General features: G+C 40.7%; 1 protein-coding gene across 3 annotated transcripts in view; it reads left to right on the top strand.

Annotated features, from left to right (window-relative positions):
• The first annotated feature begins 398 nt into the window (after window positions 1–398).
• Window positions 399–20,147, top strand: part of SULF1 (sulfatase 1) — a 184,007-nt gene continuing 164,258 nt past the window's right edge. Inside the window, exon 1 of one of the 3 annotated variants that reach the window (XM_065902843.1) lies at window positions 399–706. The gene's annotated coding sequence lies outside the window, so the exon portion shown is untranslated. The remainder of the gene's footprint in view (window positions 707–20,147) is intronic. The other 2 variants (XM_065902840.1, XM_065902842.1) reach the window with 2 other exon arrangements.

Here is a 20,147-nt window from a genome sequence, read left to right as displayed (position 1 = left end):
TCATCAAGGGAAGGTAGGAGTTTAGATTTCAAAACGTAGATGTCACATTTCAGTGTAAACGACTCCTACATGAACACTTTATCAGTATGTCAAGATGAATTTTTTATCTCCTGGCGGAGAGGGAGATGGGAGGGGGGCGGGACCTCGCTGAGAAGATTGCGCTCCCTAGCTTGCCAGGAAAAGATTTTTTTTTTTTTTTTTTTTTTTTTAAGCGTTTCTGTGCATCCTACGGAGGGTCCCCATCATCCCCGCGGGGCGCACAAGGAGTTGTGAAAAGTACCGCACAACTGGCCACCGGAATAATTCATCCCCTCCACCTTCTCTTTAGCGCCTCCCACTTCTTCTCTTTTTATAGCAGTTTCTTTCTCTCGAAAAATCTCAGGTTACTTGACTGGGAGTTCTCAGACCTCCAGTTTCAGCCCTGCCCTCAGCCTCCAGTCGTTGAGAGAGACACCCAGCCCCTGCGATCGGATTGGGCAGCCCGCCTTGCCACACCACTGTGCTGAGTGCTTGAAGACGTGTTTCACCAGATGGTTGGGGTTAGCGTGTGTCATCACGTTCGAGTGGGGATTAGGAGTAGGAAGGCTGCCTTGCCGGAGCTGTGTGGTCTTCTCCAAGGGAGAACTGCGGGCAAGAGAACTCCTTCGCTCCGGGGAGAAGAGGAGGGATTCGTTTTCCGCAGCCACGAGGAAAGCAGTGTTTTCAGGTAAAGTAAAAGACACTGAACGCGCGTCTCTCTCTCTCTCAACATACTTTTGAATGGAATGCTAGCACAGCACACTTGTCAAACCCAGTTGTTGCCCTCCTCTCAAAGCGGCTGCTGCACGGCTGACATAGCTTGGTGCTTGGCTGTCTTTACAGAACTAACCCCCCTCAAGCCTTGCTCTCCAAGGTGTAGCTAAGAAAATGCCTTTGGAAGCCTGTTTGTCCCCCACCCTTTCATATCCCCGTTGCATATTCCAAACAGGAGCTAGAGGTTGTTCAGAAGGGATGGAGAAGTCCAAGAAAGCATGTCTCTCAGCTTTTGAAATTCACCAGTCACTTTTAAACTGTTGCATTTTATCACCCAATGGCTCAAGGTTCTTTGAAGAGTCTATTACTGAGTCTAGTTGCTGGCAGAGATGGAAAAGCTTTCTTCCCCGATTTTTTTGCACTGATTTGTGGTGGACCAAAGTGTTTTCAAAACCATTTGGAGATGGACTCTAAACTTGGAAAACTCCTTGAGGGGCTGCCTTCAGAGCAGCTGAGAGCGGCTTTAAAACCAAAATGCTTTAGAGCTAGAAGAAAAGCAGAAAAGGAGGAAGTAGGAAAATGCTTTTTTAACATGGCCCTTTTGCAGCTGCAGGGGAGCAGATGGAGGTAATTCATTTGCAGATCTGTTTGTGAAAGTTTTACAAGTCACTGAAAAGTAAAGAAGCATCTCTAATGGATCGTTAAAGTCCCTACATTTATGGGTTTTTAAACAGGCTATCTGAAGTGTTAATTAAATGTAAATAGGTTTTCTGGCTTGGTTATAAACAAACTAAAAAAAAAAAAGGTTTTAATTACAAGTTAGTCATTGGAAATGAATGGTCATCTGATAATACAAAATGAGTTCTCATGGTATATGTGAGTAGCCATTAATGTAACCACTGTCGAAAGCATCACCAAAATTAAATTGAACTGGATGGGGCAAGGGGGGCTTAGATCTGATGTTTAAGCTGTGGTCTAACAAAGACCTTTCAAGTTGATGCCCTGTTTTTTTACAGGGATCAAAAAATAATTTTTTCCCCTTTTTCAAGTTTGTGATGCAGCGAGGTGAATCCATGTGTTACTTCCTTTGCACCCTAACTGACTTGCCCTCCCACATCAGTGTTCAGATACCTGTGGTGATTAAGAATTCCTGCTCCTATTGGACTTTCAAACTGAGTAGAGAAACCCAACACTGTCCTCACCCTTGGCAGGTGAGAGATTCTATGAATAATACTGTATATAAGCTATTCTGAAATAAGAGCTGTTTTGTAGGTTGAGTAACAGGCTTTATGGCTAATGCTCTGTGATATTTGTATTTGGGTGCAGAAAGATGCTTGAAAAAATTCTGTTTCAAGTCACATTGCATATATATTTTTGGCAACAAGGGAATTTATTTTTTAATCCTCTTTGTTTATTTTTCTTTTCCATTATGGTTTATTAATCCTCTTTTTAAAAATTAAAAGAATGCGTTACCATTGTGTCTAGTTGTTAAACAGAGTGTTCTCTGAAACTGTTTCAAAAGTCTTCTTCAGTGAGGAAACATCCTCAGAAATAACCAGGCAGTTATGAGGACTGAATAAGATCCGATTCCCAATATTACATAACCCAAAGAGGACTAAGTTCATAAGCTGAAGTCTTTTGGAATTCCAGTCATTCCATTTTAGCTTTACAATGGAACTGGGGTTTAACAAAATAAAGACAGAAAAGCAAAGTAATATCTGGAGTGGGGTCAGGATTAAGACCACAGGCACAGCCTGGAGCAGGTACGGTGCTGGCTACCAATGCCACTTTCCACGATCACAGAGAGATTGCAGGAGAAAGTCAAGGTCCTCCTCACCGATAGCTCTTTCTCAGGGAGATATGATTTGTGGCCTCTAACAAAGGCAAGCCGCTGATTAGCCACGGGACGCCTCCCTCCGCCATCCCTCGCAACAAGCATAAGGTGCTATCACTATAGACTGACCACCAAGCTGCCTGCCCAGGATTTGGGCAAAATCGGAGAATTCCCCTGTCCCCCCCCCAAAGTCAGTTGTCCGCAGGATTTAGGCAGGATGGAAACAAGGAAGGAAGTGTTGAGAAATAATAAATTCACACCTTGAGAAGGCAAAGTTGTATGTTCCTCCCTCTAACAAGGCTAAGGTAACATGAAGTTATTTAATGAACCAAAAGTGTCTGTTTCAAGACAGTGCCCGCAGGCAAATTCCCGTTTCTTGTTAAAATTGAAATCCACTGTTGCAGATGGAAAACATTCAGAAGCGTATTGACAGTGACTTCCACATACCTCTGTTTGACACTTGGTTTCTTCCTGACAGCACCTGTGCGGGTAACACGCGTGAAGTCCCCATCAGTGTTCTAACAGCTGTGAAAGTGTTTGAGCACAGGGTTATTTCTCCCAGAGAGGTGGAAAATCCCTGGGGGGCGTGAAGGGGGAATCTCAACTTGCCCTGTGGCTGCAGCCTCTGATCTAGGCACGCAGGAAGGTGACAAATCTGAGGCAAAAAGCGATCTGAAAGCTTGATCCACTAGCTTACAAAACCCACTTTGACAGTGTTGTGGAAAACTAAAATCTATGAATCCAGGCAGTCACTGAACTTGTGGTAGATGATGAGCGAGAGCCTTCATCAAAGAACTAAAAGGGCTCTGTGCTCTCCTCCTAAGGAAATTCATGTGACTTCAAGCAGATTGCTGTGGTCATTTCCATTGTAATAGTACAGAAAAGTGGCATGTATGACACTTTGCATTTCCTGTCTTAAGTAAATACCCATATGGGAATGGATATGGGGCTTGGTTCTTTTGTGGTTTTGATTTTAAATGGTTTATTCTTTAGGAATCCAGAGAGCAGGAATTCTGATACTGAGTACTGAGATTTCACCAACTGTTGCCATGTGGATGAGGCCAGCCGATGGGTCAGGTCGGGACATCTGGTTCTTTTCCCCCCGTGCAATATTTTTGTGTGTGGGGAGAACATGTAGTAAATTTAAGGGGGTTAAAATGTTTAAGGAACTGACTCTAAATAGATTATTATTTTTAATCATCATTATTGACTTTGAAGAAAAAGAGGCTCATGGATGAAATTAAGTCTATAGTGATATGGCAAATTTATCTTTCCTTTAGCTTAGATCCATGCCGGGGAGAAAGATTTGAAAAAAGATATTTTATGGGAAAGGTTTGTCCTGAAATATGTTTCTCATTTTAAATATTTTCAATTCTATTTCAATATGCTGGGGAGGAAGGCTATTCATCTGTTAGCTTTTTTTTTTTTCTCACTCTAATATTCCTCTCATCCCCACAGCCAAACTGCCATCAAATCCTGTGAGTCTTTCCTGTAAAGCATCACTCACATCTGGCCCACAGCTACTGCTCCAGTGCGATGATCCCCTCACACATGGGTCATTACAACAACCTCCTAACGGGTCCTCTTGCCTCCACTTCCCTCCTGTCCACCAGTTGTCGCTGAGCTTCCTAAAAAAAAAAAAACACAGCTTCCATCAAAACATTTCTCAGCTGTGACTTACCACATGGACTGTCACTGTCCACAAGACGAAGTCTGAGTCACTGTCCACAAAATGAAGTTTGAATTTCTCAGTACAACATGCCGGCCCTTTGTTTTTGGCCCCAACTTTCCAACTGTGGCTCAGACGGGAAAGAATCTGCCTGCAATGCGGGACAGCTGGGTTCGATCCCTGGGTTGGGAAGATCTCCTGGAGAAGGGAATGGCTACTCACTCCAGTATTCTGGCCTAGAGAATTCCATGGACAGAGGGGGCTAGCGGGCTACAGTTCATGGGGTCACAAAGAGTCAGAAACGACTGAGCAACTTTTGCTTCACTTTACTTCCAACTGTAAATCCCTACAGCAACAGAAGTCCACCCTTCCCTGTGACTCAAGTGGCCAGGTCAATGTCCCCCACTTTCTGGTCTCTTCTCTTACCCCTGACCACTCCAGTTTTCCATCTTATTGTCTGCAAAATGACAGTTTATCATTAAGTGTATTCCTTCTGGTTCTATGTTTATAAGCCTGTGTGTAGGACATCCTCAGCCTAAGTTCCACCTCCTCTAGGAAGCCTTCCCTGACTACCACATATCCCACTGAGGTTTCCCATCCCTTGGGGCTGACCATTAACACAATTACCTGTTTCTTTACCCTTGCCTTTTTATCACTTGACTGCTCAGGTAGGGTGAAGTCTCCTAAGACAGGAACTAGCCTGGTCCACTTTGTGTCTCATTAAAAGATGTGTGTCAGCTAGCTCACAGGGTCGCTCAGATATGCAAGGCACTCTTTTCTCTAATTATCCCACTTTAGAGTCATATGTTGGTTCTGATAGCCTCTTCTCCATTCATAAAAGAAAAAGGATAAAATGGTAAAACTTAGTGGGTTATATTTGGGAAATACAGCTTAGGAAAATGCCACTTGCAAAATGATTGCCCCAGATTAAGCTTGACTCTTATCTGAGCCCCCCACCTCCACCTATTTCAGTTTTCTATAATAGTGGCAGGAAATTTTGCTATGATGTGAGATTTCAAATATGATTTAGGAAGCAGAACAGTCTTTGGTTTCAGACACACTTGTGTTGTAATTCAGGTGCTACTTCTCACAAACTGTGTGGCTTTGAACAGATGACTTAACTGTTCAGCTCCTTCTGTAAAAGGAAAAGAGGAATACATTCTTTGGGAATGTTGTGAAGAAACCCACAAAGCACCTAGCTCAGTGCATGTGCAATAAACGGGGGAGAAAGAAGGTTAGTAGATACATAAGCAGATGTAGGTCTAGGATGCATGACTGTGTTCATCTTGGTCATGTCGATCACTCATTCTGTCTATATAGAGTGTGTCTTCTTTTAGCCTTTTTCTCTGCCACCAAAGGTGTTAGCCGGGTGGGAGTTGGGGAGGAGACAGGGAGCAGGAAGAGTTGCTTTTAGCATTTAGGGGATTTGGAGCAACTGAGTTAATGGACCCATAGGGACAATGGTGACAGCTGAATACCCTTTGGAGGGAGGAGGGAGTCCTGGGTCCTGCATTAAAGGATAATAAAGAGCAGACGCTGGGCTGCAGGGCTAGGGGAACAAAGGGCCTGGGCAGTGGACCCCAGCAGGGCGCTGAATTCACCAAAGGGTCATGTGCTTCTCTTCCTTCCCCCTGCCTCACTGTTTGGAAAGAAATAATAACTTGGCAAAACATTGTAGAGAGTCAGGTCAAGCTTCCAGAAGTAATTGGTAAAGCAAGATACCATTTAGACAAAGCAAGGCGCTTGGACCTTTGCTGTCCTTCACCTTTAAACCAAATTGAACAAAGAGCTGAACGCAATCAGCTTTAGTTCTGGCCTGTTCCCAAACTCTGCACCCACCATCAAACACTGAGCTGTCTATCTGTACCCTTCCCCCAGAAGGGCAGTGGACCAACCGAGAAATGATCTCACAAAGCACTAAATGCCACCTAGCAAATACGTCCTAGGACCCTGGTCATTCAGTTTTCAGGATCTTGGGATAGATCAAAGAATATTCTTTGCACTCCTGATCATCTGGTCTGCACCTGCCCCAGACCAGGGAAAGGAAAGAAAATGGGAGTCCTATAAATGAAGGGCAAGGCAGGATTTCTGGAGATGTCTCTCTCTTACTAGCAGAGACAACTATGCAACTTTCAAAATGAAGCATTAACAGTTACCTGGCTGGACCTCATCTCTAGCTGGAGCAGATACACCAGATGCTCAAAATATGGGATCCATGTACTACTGCACAATGGTGCATTAAACCATTGTTAATTAAAAATGTAGCTCTACACTTGACCTTCAAAAGTCAAATCTTTTATTATACTCTGATCTCCTTTTTACTCCACAACCACAGGTCTGTAAGAAAATATTTCTGCATATTTGAAATTGTGGCTCTAAGAAACTCTGAGCCATGCCACTGTTAATTAACTAGAGAGGGTGAAATCAATATTGAATAGCTATGCTGAAAAACTGAGCAGACACAATGTGTTTCTGGGTGAGAAGGTAGCGTCTACCCAAGTGAATCTACAAATTTCAGGTAGTGATAAATTTTCACACAAGACAGTTAGATGATTGACTGTGGGCACAGCATTTGGCAACAGGTTAAGAGCCCCGTTGGCTCTGGTCTAACATAAAATAAAAATTCAAGAGTTTATTTGGCTGATAAACTCATGAGCAAGACTGGACACTTGTGTAGGAGAAGAACCGTAGTAAGAAGGGGACTTGTTTTTATCTCATATCCAATTATGTTATAAAAGTACAATAATTGAATTTTCTCTCCCAAAGCAATTGACTCTGAAGTACACATTCATCCACCTTCGTGTATTTTTGCTTTTGTTTTATTCTCTTCAGTTTTTTTACTCCCCTCAGTCCTCATCTCTGTTCTGTTGTTGTTGTTCGGTCGTTAAGTCATGTCTAATTCTCTGTGACCCCATGGACTGCAGCACGCCAGTTTCCCTGTTCTTCACTACCTCCTGGAGTTTTCTCAAATTCCTGTCCATTGAGTCAGTGATGCCATCCAACCATCTCATCCTCTGCCACCTCTCCTCTTTTTGCTTTTAATCTTTCCCAGCATCAGGGTCTTTTCCAATGAGTCAACTTTTCACATTGGGTAGACAAAGTATTGGAGTTTCTGCTTTAGCATCAGTTCTTCCAATGAATATACAGGGTTAATTTCCTTTAGGATTGACTAATTTGATCTCCTTGATGTCCAAGGGACACTCGAGAGTCTTCTCTAGCACCACAATTTGAAAGCATCAATTCTTTGTTGCTCAGCCTTCTTTATGATCCAACTCTCACATCCGTATATGACTACTGGAAAAACCAGAGTTTTGACTATACAAACCTTGGTCAGCAAAGTGATATCTCTGCTTTTTAATATGCTGTCTAGGTTTGTCACAGCTTTCTATCCATGGAGCAAGCATCTTTTCATTTCATTTTCGTTTCACTTCATTTGTTGTTCTGGTGTTGGCATTGTCCAAATCTTCAGCTCAGCTACAAACTTGCTAAAAAGGTCTATTGCTACAATGAACTGAAACCCTGAACTAGTTTTTGTTATTACTTTGTTCTGTTTTTTCTCATCTGCAAATAGAGCTACTAATATATGCAGCTTTTCCACTTCATGGAATACATAATAGGCCTGAAATAAATTTATTTCAAGAACTCGGGAAAATGCTCCCGTAGTCATTTCCTTGATAGAGGCTCCAAATACACCAATCTAAGCATCTTTTCATTCTTCTGAGCAATAAGAGCACATTCTTAACCGACAAAATAAAAATCTGAATTTCAGGGGGTTCTGTTTATTGACCAGTTTTGTGGTATGGTATTATAGGCGACACCTGCTATACTAACTTAAAACTGAAGATCAGACTGTTCTGAGATATTAGTTCTACCAGGGTCATGACGATAACAGATGAAATGCATACAAGACTGTGCATTTCTTGGTAAGTTAACATAAAAGCGTGCACCTGTGGTTATTAGCCTCAAACTCCTATTACGGATTCGGCTTAGCATCAAAATCACCTTTCTATAACATAACAGGTCCTCTGAATAGACTTCCTGCCAGTTTCAAGCTTCCTCCTTAACCTTCACCTGCCAGTAATCAGTCTTCCCCTGAGTAGAATATCCTAATACACAGACGTGCTTGGTGTTGCATCCATAAATTCTGGACACTTCAGCTTTTAACTTTCATCTACGAGAAGTGCATCTTCCCCCCAAAAACGGCCTCTAAAGTCATGTGCTCCTTCCTGCCTCTTGAGAGCTTCGTACTGGCAAGAAAAAAGAAATACAGCAAATGAATAAAAGCAAGGGGTGTATAATACTTTTTTATTTCCGAAGGTTTCACATGTGTTATCCCATTCATGTCATATATGGTATCTATATTTAGTAAAAGAGACTTGAGGGGCAGACTCAATATCAAACAGCTTAAACTACTTTTTGGCAGTTGATCTGTTATCCTAAGAAACAGCCATAGGTAACTTCTAAATAAAGCCAGAAGAACAGACTGAAAGCTGTATCAATGTGCTAATAGGTGGTGCAGTGGTAAAGAATCTCCTGCCAATACAGGAAATGCAGGAGACCAGGGTTTGATCCCTGGGTCAGGAAGATCCCCTGGAGCAGGAAATGGCAACCCACTCCAGTATTCTTGCCTGGGAAGTCCCATGGACAGAGGAGCCTGGCGGTCTACAGTCCATGGGGTTGCAAAGAGTCAGATGCGACTGAGCAACTGAGCATGTGTACTCAACAACTTGTGTATGTACTTCTATCCTAGTGCTCAGAGGATTACAAAATAACATAGGACACCATTCTTTCCCTTTAGGAATATCTAGTTTAGCTGTGAGTGGAAGACAAGCTCCTCCCTCCCCCAATTTTTTTTAGTAGTAATGCAAAGGGTTTTGTGGTCAAGTATCAATTATTACTACTAATTAAATAAAAAGGATGTCCACAGAGCCCCCTACTGGAGGAGCTGGAATCCGAGCCAGGCAAGACTTTTCTCCACGTCATTAAGCAGGTGAATCAGAGCAGTGATTCACCTCCATTCTTTGCAACGTCTATGGAGACAATTCATTTACCCTCTTTTCCGCAGTTTCCTTCTCTGTCAAATGGAGATATGATGATCACAAAATGTAAAAGGTTCAGTGAGATAATAAAAGTAAGATGTTGTACACAGCACCTAGAACTTAGTAAGAATTCAAAGAGTTGGCTGCTTTTTCCAAGATGGCAGAAGGAACCACCTGAGTTAAGGCTTGGAGTTAAATTGTGCATGTCATTCGCAAGCCAAGACATAGTATTTCTGAGTCAGAGGATGTGCATAGATGCAGTTTAGGAATATGATAAAGGGAGGTATTTGGCAGAGGAGAGAGACGAGGAAGGAAAGAAAAGTGATAGAGGAAGAGACAGAAAAAGATGAGAAAGAAACAGGAGGAAGAACACAGTCCTTGGTTGCCTCTACTTTGTACCGTTTTTTATTTCTGTGTGGCATGCAGGGTCTTAGTTCCCAACCAGGGATCAAACCTGTGCCACCTGCACTGGGAGCTTGGAGTCTTAGCCACTGGACCACCAGGGACGTCCCCCCTTTTCTGTTTTAAGCACATCATGTCAGCTGAATTAGGCCAGACTCCAGAGTGTCATGACACATCAGAACTTCAGCTAGCGAGGTTGTATCTATTTTTGAAATAGATGCCTTAGGATGTTTAAGCAGTAGGCTTTTCAGGAATGGGGAGAGAGAAAGAGAGAAAGAGATGAGTGCAGGGGGAACACTCAATTGGGAGTCCAAAAAAGAAAATGAAAAATAAGTTGCTGTTCTCATCAGTGACACTGACAGTGAGGAAAGGATGGGGGTAAGAAACATTGTGAAAAGCTTGGTATTAGTCAAAAGACAAGGGAAAGACAAGTGACAAAGAAGACACAGGCATGAAGCCCAGGAAATCAGGGAGTGGTGACATCCCTTAAGGAAAATAAGGATGCTGGAAGTAGAATTTCATTTTGTAACACTATACGTATCCCCAGCTATGGTTGGGGTAACTGTGTACTGCAACACAGGTAAACAACGTGTGCTGTGTGCTCAGTCATGTCCGACTCTCTGTGACCCCGTGGACTGTAGCCTGCCATGCTTCTCTGTTCATGGAATTTTCCAGGGAAGAATACTGGAGTGGGCTGCCATTCCCTACTCCAACAGGTAAATACATGTGCATCTAAATGTTTAATAATATAATTTTGAACTGATAAAATTGAACTTTCTGATCATCCATGGGCATCAGACAGAATATACCACTGTGATGTTGTTTATGACATATTCCTCCTTAGATGAAAAGGATCTTTTCTCAGATTCAGAAAATAATTGGCTCAATAACTCTTCTAGTGTTTTTAAACTTTAGGGAAGTAAGGGATTTTCAAGTCAGAACAACAAACTACTTCTGCACAATATCTATAATTCTCTTCTTTCAGCTAAGAAAATGTTAGTGAAGAGGGACATATAATCTAAAGAGTAAAGAGGCAAGAAGAGATGAAATATTTAAGTTGCTTCTGCTCATAAACTTTCAGCTTCTAACTTGGTTGACATCCTTTTACAGAATGTGTGAATGACTTATTTTACAAGTGATATAGACACTCCCATTTTCACTCACGACAACGACAAATCATTCTTAATTTAAAGCTTTGAGAAAGATTTTCCTGCCCTCCTGCTTTTCTTTCTATCTCCTCTTGTTCTACTCTTTTATTTGTCATATTTCATTTTAAGCTTCTCTCCAAAAACAGGAGAGCCATTCTTGATACTAAATCAATGGATAATTTTCAGGATTAGGTATAATTTTATTAGAGGTAGAAGATTATATTTACCATTTCACACTCTTGCACCAGATGTGGGGCAGGGGCGGTGGGAGGTGGGGTGCGGGGCAGCATGATTGAAAGAATACACTGCTTGAGTCTGCCAGATTTGGGATTTAAATTGCTAGAAATTTGTGGGAATAATATTGACCTGGGGAGACCTGACAGCATTTTGGTTCCTCAAAAGAGACTTGGGTTCTGTTCAAATTTTTAATGAAGACTTTGGCCCGTTTTATTTTACTCAACTGAGCTTGCTGTTCCCTGGTTCCTATGGGAAAAATGCCAGCCTAAGTATCCACACCTGTAAATCTAGTTCTCAGTTAGGGTTGCCACCCATGGGGGTCAAATTGGCATGAGTTAGTTTATACTTGGAAGCTATTAATGGCTAATGACTGACTTGGTCATTCTCAAGACATCCAGTGCAAGGAACCAAGGAAAAAAGACAGAATACACTCATTCCATCATTAGAGCAATAAATGTCATCTGCAGCACAAAAGTTGGGTTTAACTGTGAAGTTTAACACTACGTCTTTTCTGCTGGCGTCCACTTAGGTCAACAGGCTCATGAGCCTGCAATATGTGGAGATGAAGGTATGGACTATAGGCTGATATTCTAAAACTCCTTCATCCAGACTGTCTAAAGTCAGATTTCAATTCAGGATTCTATTCCTATATGTTCAACTTATCGACCTGTCTCAGAGGTACAAAGACTTCTTGACAAGGAGAAGCATAGTCCTTGTAAGAAAAGAAAAATGAATAAGTGGAGAGGAAGGGGGAAAAATACCAGTCAAACATACCCTGTTTTAAAGTCATGTTTTTTTGACACAAAAATAAGGACAGAAAACAGAGGAAATAAGCTTTATGAAACACTTCATGTGTAGCGGTTGCTATTCTCATTAGTTGTTTTTGCTCTAAAATTGGAGATCCAAGGACTTCCCTGGTGGCCCAGTGGTTAAGAGTCTGTGTTTCTAATGTAGGGACTGTGGAATCAATCCCTGGTCAGGGAACTAAGATCCCAAATGCCACGTGGCATGGCCAAAAAAATAAATAAATAAAAACGTTTTTAATAAAAAGTAGATAAAACCAGAAATCCATTGAGCCACTCTTCTGGGCAACCACTGCCTTCATCTCAGAAGTGGAATTGGAAGTACTCTTCTAATTGTTTCTGCCACTATTCTAAGCCCTTTAGAAGTTTAGAAAACCCCACTGGACTGCCTCATTGGCTTCAGGTAAAGCTTATTTCATGCTGGGCAAGTAACAGGTTAAAATGTTACTAGCAATGACAAAATTTGCTGAACAGTGGCAGTTGTGTTATAGCTGGGAAAAAGAAACAGAGTGGTACAGTGGGAAAATATCGGCAACCTGGATTCTAGAGCTTGGCTACCATTAATAATGAGATATTGAGCAAATTAATTAACCTTTCAGGAGCATGCCTCCCACTACCTCTTAACCTTTATTCTACTGTTCCCTCCATCTAGGTTAAATTATTCTCCTTACCTGGCAAGCTCTGCTCTTTCCCCAAGACCAGTCTAAGTAAATAAGATATTCTCCTTTGAAATTAAAAAGCATGGTGGGAGGAACAGGGAAGGACTTTAATCCAGTTTTGCACCATCTTTTGCTCTTTTTCCACTCATTTTATATATCAATATTAAACTAATCTTCTTTTAACATCATTTTCATCATGCTCTTCCATTATTCTAAAACAGTCAATTTTCTATAGCAGCCAGCTTATTAATAAATAAAACACCAGCCTTTAAGGACCTGCATCATGTTTTCCACTTGAACCATATCCCTTCCCTAATGTACTTTCTGTTCTTTACTAAGTTGGTTCAGCATCTCCTAAATTTCCATCATTTACTTTTACCACTAAGGATTTGCTCATAGTATTTTCTGAGCTCAGGCTGTCCTCCCATCAGAGTTGTGATGTTCACATCTCACCCATCCTTGAAGAAAAATTACCCCATTACTTACATGGGACTTTCTTTTGTTCGCTATACCAACTACTAATAAGTTCCTTCTCATAGGTGATCTCTTACCACTTAACATGATGTCATCTAATTTTAGCTCTTGATTAGGTACAATTTTGCATTCATTACTATTATTCGTAGATTTTTAATATTGCTCCCTCTCTTTATTATCAGAAACATGAAGATAGATGTTGAGTTTTAAGCATCTGCCTCTATTAAGCATAGCTTCAAGATGGTATATTTGATATAGGCCATAAATCTTCATTATATATTCATAGCCAGATTGGTCAAGGATAATTGGGGTAGAAAACTGCATTTTAGTTACTGAGAAATTTGAGGAAACTAATCAAAAGTAAATCCACAACCACACCAGGCAATTCTTTTGATACTGTGGAAAACACTATCTCGCGCACCAGTTTTCTGGCTTAATTTTTTTCCATCTTCCGCACATCACTCTCTCAGCGCTACATTTGGGCCAGCTGAATTCCATCCAGAAACAGATTTAAATAGACAATAGGCCAACTAGAATTCCCATCCTCCTTGATTAGATGTGAAATTACAGAGCTGGGTGTCACTCACATGCCAGCCACTCAGGAATCTATGCTATCAATTAATTTCTCTTGAGAGCTGAACTGAGGAGATTGTGACAGTCCCACTTTTAAGGGCATATAAAATTATGGCTAGACCAGAATTTTAGGGACTGTGCCAGACAGACAGACCCATCCCACCTGGATGAAAGTATCCACTATCTGCTGCATATCATAAATTAAAATGCCCTGAAAACCCCACAGTAAGTCATATTTTTTGTTGCTGTAGTTGGATTTGACTATAAAAATTCATTGGCTTGAAATCACATTCTCAATTGTAGGACAATTTGCCAGTGAGATGAGAGGTTTTAAATCACTTGGAAGAAAGAGGAAATTATCACACATTCTATTGAATCTACTAGATCTTATTTCTTGTAGTTTTCTGAAATAATCACAATTAAGGCTAGATTTCCCAAGAAAGGCATGGAAAATATCATAGAAGCACAGACTATAAGAGATATACCTCAGAGATCATCTAGGTAAAAATCCCCCATTTTACATTTGAGGAAACTGGAAAAAAATATGAAAGTGTTTATGCTCAGTCGTGTCCAACTCTTTAGGACACCATGGACTGTAGCCTGCCAGACTCCTCTGTCCATACAATTCTCCAGACAAGAATTACTGGAGTGGGTTGCCATTTCCTTCTCCAGGGGATCTTCCCGACCCTGGGATCGAACCGGCATCTCTTGTATCTCCTGCATTGGCAGACGGATTCTTTACCACTAGCACCACCTGAGGAAACTGAAGCCTGCCTAAAAAAATCTTAAAACCCATATTTCCCAGAGATAGTTCTAGGCCAGGCTTTATCAAAACGTATAAGGCAGTAAAATTCTACCAGGACTAACTGGATTTCATGTGTCAGTTGTCCTCTAGAACTGAGGAAACCATGAGGGTATGAGGCCAGCTCTCCCACGGCCCCTTTTACTAGTGCCATGATGAATAATCAGGGACTGCAGAGAAGTCTCAGGGCTGGAACAAATACCTGCAGAAGCATGTACTGTTTCGGTGTATTCTTTGTGGAAAATCCATTCTACCAGAAATACCCAAGCGCTGATCTAAAAGTTTGAAGCTTTGTTATAAAGAGCCTTGTTTGTAAAGGCACCTTTTAACCTTTGCCAACAGAATGCTATCCAAGTAATGATAATAATATTAACTATCACACCCTCAAAACATTTTCCCTTGAGTCAAATCACTGGAACTTGCAGTCTTTGGATAAGCAAAGCAAATACGTCATTTCTGCACACCAGAAAACAGCATCTGAGAGAGGAGTCTAGAGAGCTAGTGAGTGGAGTAATCCACATTGGAACTCATGTCTTCTAACACCTACTTCACTACTTCGTGCTTCCAGTGATTCCAAATACATATATTATTATATATGTAATACATTAGAGAAACCTGTTGCCTTCCATGGGCTTCCCTGATGGCTCAGACGGTAAAGAATCTGCCTGCAATGCAGGAGACCTGGGTTTAATCCCTGGAGTTGAACTGCCCTTCAGTGACGTCACCTCAATGAGAAATAAACATTGGACATACGTCCTCAGGTTCTGGAATTTCCCCAAGAGAAGTATAAGAGCCATATTCTTCAGAGTTTTCTAAATTATGTGAGTGTATAAACCAGTATGTACCTACATAATTTATGTCTAAAACAGATGTATTTGTACAGGAAGTAAAATGAGACATTACTGGATTATAAATATCTTTCAAAGTCATTAATTTACATTTTTCATCTTGCACTATCAAGAATAACAATTTAATAATTCTAAAAAAGATTAACTTAGAATTTTTAATTGTGGTTTTGATTTTTTTGGAAAAAATAGCTTTGCTTTTAAAACATATCCTATATTTCTATTTGTTATTTAAAAAGTCACTGATTTGCAGAGCAATGAAAGGAATATGTCACAGGAAAAAGAGTATGTGCATTCAGATTGTTATCATCTATATTTCAATTCACTGAGAGTGTGATTGAAAATCTGGTTAGAATTATAAAGAAATCAGGCTTACCAGTATTACATCTGTTGGTAAAAGGGAGAATTCTGTTGTGAATGTAGAGATAATTTGGCAGAATAATTCCCTGTTTGTCATATAGCTAAACTTTAATTACAGCAAGTGCTGAAAAAAGAATTCTATGAAAAATTATATCTTTAGTCCATAAGAATAATTTGTTCTTTGAACTAAGCCTATACATTGGCCAGTTTTCCAAACCTCAGATTTTTTTGGTAATTATTTTCAAATACAAATATTTTTATGAAAGATAGACACAGGAGAGTTAAATTATTTGCATATGCTAATAGAGCTGATTAGAATCCAAGTATTCTTATTTTTCCATGCTTCCTCTAAATCTATACTCTTTCTGTAAAAAATGAACAGTAATTTCCACTTAAAATATTTATAAACCACAATTACACTTTTTACCAATCAGTTATCAGTACCATAGCTCAAGGAAAACTCATAATTATTATTTTGCTATAATGTTTGTTTATATATGATATTACCCATTTCAAATCATTTTTATAATCCTATTTTATTTGATCCTCCTAACTTTTTGAATAACGTAGATAGCACAGTCATTATTAGACCCATTTTACAGATCAAGAAACAGACTGTGAAACTAACTGGCAGTCATATCCTGGAGACAGATACACAAGTCCGAAAATTTCAGAACAGTACTCATTCCAATGTATCCCCTTGACAGTCTAGTGCCTTTTCATACCCCTAATGACTGTATCTAAAACTTCCAGGGCTCATGCTTTAGTAATAGACAAAAATAACAGTCACTTCAAGAACGAAACTGAATGAATGAAAAATATGCCTATGTTTTACTTACTATTATACATAATAGCTAAGTATATTGAGTATATTGCTATGTGCAAGGAAGTGCTTTATATATATATATAATCTAATTTAACTTTTCCACATCTCTATGACATGTAATTCTCATAGTCCCCATCATACAAACAAGGAAGCATGTCTGAGAGTCTAACTTGACTGAAGTGCAGAACTATCAGGGCTAAGTCAGGACCTGTGAACCTCCCTCCATTAATTACATTGTCCTATTCCACATTTTCCCTTTTTCCTTTAAGCTCAGTTGATATTTCAGCCAAGTTCTTTTTCACATATTCAATGATCTTTAAATTTTGCAATTGAGAGAATTCTTTCCAGGAACACAGTTTGTATGGAAAAGCACATGCTTGAAAAAGCAGGTACCATATCCTATTTGCATTGGCAGCAGTCTCTGGCATATATTAAACATCCAGTAAGTGTTTGCTAAATGTAAAGGATGTTTGGAGTTCTCTCTTAAAAAGCTTTTAAGATGTCATGATCTAAATATTTAAATGGTTGTTGTTTAGTCACTAAGTCGTGTCTGACTCTTTTGCACTCCCATGGACTATAGCTTGCCAGGCTCCTCTGTCTATGGGAGTTCCCAGGCAAGAATACTGGAGAGAGTTGCCATTTCTTTCTCCAGGGGATCTTCCCAACCCAGGGATCGAACCTGTGTCTCCTGCATTGACAGGCAGATTCTTTACCACTAAGCCACCAGAGAAGTCCCGATACTTAAATACAGGATTTATGAGTCGGTTCAATTTGCCAAATCTCAGCTTTGCTGCAAAACACAGTTTCAAAGCCAGAAAAAAAAAAAATGATAAAGCGAACAAATTTCACTTAAGAATATTTTTTAAGCCAGTTCTTGGAAACCTGAACTGCTCTGTCAATAATTTGACAGATTTGGACTGTCTGAATAACATTTTTTGGATAACCTTCTATTTCTATGACAAAAGTAATGCTCAGTCTCACCGCTGGTGGGAGTCCATAATTTTTCCCTTTGCTACAACCAGTCAGGATAAAAAGTAAACACAGGTGACTTACTATGTAAGATGCCCTCGCAGACGCCGGCTGAGCAATGTTGCAATAAAGGATCAGTCAGGGAAGACGTGAAGTCCAGGTAAGTGGCAGGATACAAAGGGTACACTTTTCCACCTCCTTTCTTCCTACCCACGATTGCAGCCATCCCTTTTGTGGACAGCTCCAAAGTTTCTGATATTTGCTTGTATCCGTCTTTCCTCAAACACAAATAGGTGAGCTAAGAAGACCACATTCCGCTACATCTTTCCTGCCTGGTACTATGACCTTTGTCCTACCCCACCCAGCGCACAGACACTTTAAGTGCACAGTGTAACTTGACTGCAGGGTTAGTGAATTTCAGGGTAAAAAGTTCGTTCAGGTAAGGCAATCACATGTCGGTCTCAGGTTTCTCCACTTGGCACCGGTTTACAGCAGCAAAGCAACTCCTTTCAGGCTCTGCCCGTTATCACTTCTCTTACTGTCCATCACCCTCGCCTCGGGCTCTTGACCTCTGGTTCTTACTAATACACCTGCCAGCCCCAGACATGGGTATCTGTAGATTCTGCAGAATGAGGCTTTTTCCTGTCTCCGGCTCAACACATCCTCCACCAGCATCTCTCAAAGACTGCACGACTGTATAACCCCCACACCTCCGCCTCCCTTCATCTCCTTCACCTCCGCACCTCTTCATCTCCTCTTCCCACTCTGTCCTCCTTTGCTTTGCCCAGTCCCTGCTCTCTGGCATATGCTTTTGCACTTGCCATTTTCCCCTCTTGTTCAGTCGCCGAGTTGTGTCCGACTCTCTACGATCCCGTGGACCGCAGCACACCAAGCCTCCCTGTCCCTCACCATCTCCCAGAGTTTGCCCAAGTTCATATGTCCATTGAATCGGTGATGCCATCCAACCATCTGATCCTCTGACGTTCTGTTCTTTCTGCCTTCATTATTTCTCAGCATCTGGGTCTTTTTTTCCCCTCTACTCTCTCTCTCTCTCTCTCTGTCTCTCTCTCTCACACTCACACACACACACACACACACACACCTAGAGGGAGCAAACTGGATTTGGTCCCGTTGAATTTTTTGGATCATGTTCCCTGGGTTCTTTTTTTCTATGTCTCTCTAATCCACTATTTTCTAGCAAAAGCTTTCTTTGGATTTCTGACACCAGCCCTAACAGCTTGAATTTATCTGATGCTCTGAATAATTTTGCTCCCGGGGCTGAAGTCACAACTATAACACTTGGGTTATTATTATAATTATCAATCATTCTCTTTTAAAAGAGCCTTACTGTTATCTCTTTGTATCATTTAATGCTGTTGTTCAGTTGGGAAGTCATGTCAGACTCTTTTGCAACCCCATGGACTGTAGCCTACCAGGCTTCTCTGTCCATGGGATTTCCCAGGCAAGAATGCTGGAGTGGGTTACCATTTCCGTCTCCAATATCATTTAATATTTATATTTAAATACAGAAACCTAAGCAGCTGTTTCCAAGGTCACCGCTCAATATGTACTCACTGAAAAAAGGAATGTTTTTTACTCACTCAGGGCAAATAATACTAAACTAGTGATTAGGACACAAATGCCCTAAAAGAGTCAGAAAAAGGAGAAACTAAATGATAACTGAGTACTGACAACATGCTGGACACTGCTATAAACTTAGTTATTTCTGTACTAATCATTCTACTTAGAAGGACTATACAAAAAAAATTACACACCTGTAGAGCTAGGATTTGGACCCAAGTTATTTTGTCTTCAAAAGTCAGTGCTGACTTTCAAAAGAAAGTTCTGCATAAATCCTAAAAGGTAAAACCCCATCATTAATTACATGGAAGGAATTTACATTTGCCTGCAATTTACACCTTTTCCCCAGACTAATTTAATTGCCAATGCTAGTAAAGTGCTTATTCCCACAATTTACTAGGCTTTTTTTGTAAAAAGCTAAATGGAAGTTTGCTGTCAAGGTGGTGAGGAAGGGAAGACTGAGATTCAAGTCAAAACTTGCTAACTGGTGTGCAAAACCATGTCCATTAAGAGCGGAACAACTCTTAGAGAATACAGACTGGTCTCCACATCGTTTGTTAAGGGCTGGCGTAGACTTGTCCCCGTGGGCTCACGCCCAAGTCAGCCCCAAGAGGGCTGAAACAAACCCCCATGGAAAATAATATTGGTTATGTAGAATCTAGGGCATTGCGATGAACACGCTGTTCGCTGTTCGCTGTTTTCGTGAGGCATTATTACTGTTGTTACAAATTAGCAAGACATAACGTGCACTTAATGCATTTTCCCTCAATTTACATGCCCTTCCTTCTTAAATCATTTCCAGCAATGCTTAGGAAATGTGAAAGGAGTTTATCAGACAAACGTGTTGTCTTTTCCTCCAGCAGAATGTCAGATCACTTCTTGAAAGATCCTCTCCAAATGCTTCAACTCAAACCGATTTTAACAAACTTGACTATACACACCATAATTAGGAAGCCAATTCATTCAGTTCATTTGCATCCGTCTAAATAATTTTTCCTGACAGATGACTTCCGTTCTAAGTACCAAGTACTTTTTAATCCTAGGCAGGTTATTGCTGAGGATAAACGATTTCACATTCTCATAAAGATGCCAGTCATTAAGAATATTAACACGAATTCCTTCCCCTCGGATAGAAAGGAGCTGTCATTTTAGCAATGTTGCTGCATCAGCCTTTCTATTGTCAAACACAACAAA

Source organism: Muntiacus reevesi, chromosome 12 (genome assembly GCF_963930625.1).
Source record: "Muntiacus reevesi chromosome 12, mMunRee1.1, whole genome shotgun sequence".
Classification (NCBI taxonomy): Eukaryota; Metazoa; Chordata; class Mammalia; order Artiodactyla; family Cervidae; genus Muntiacus; species Muntiacus reevesi.
Note: the sequence above shows the minus strand (reverse complement) of the source record. Positions and strands in the feature narration are given on the sequence as shown.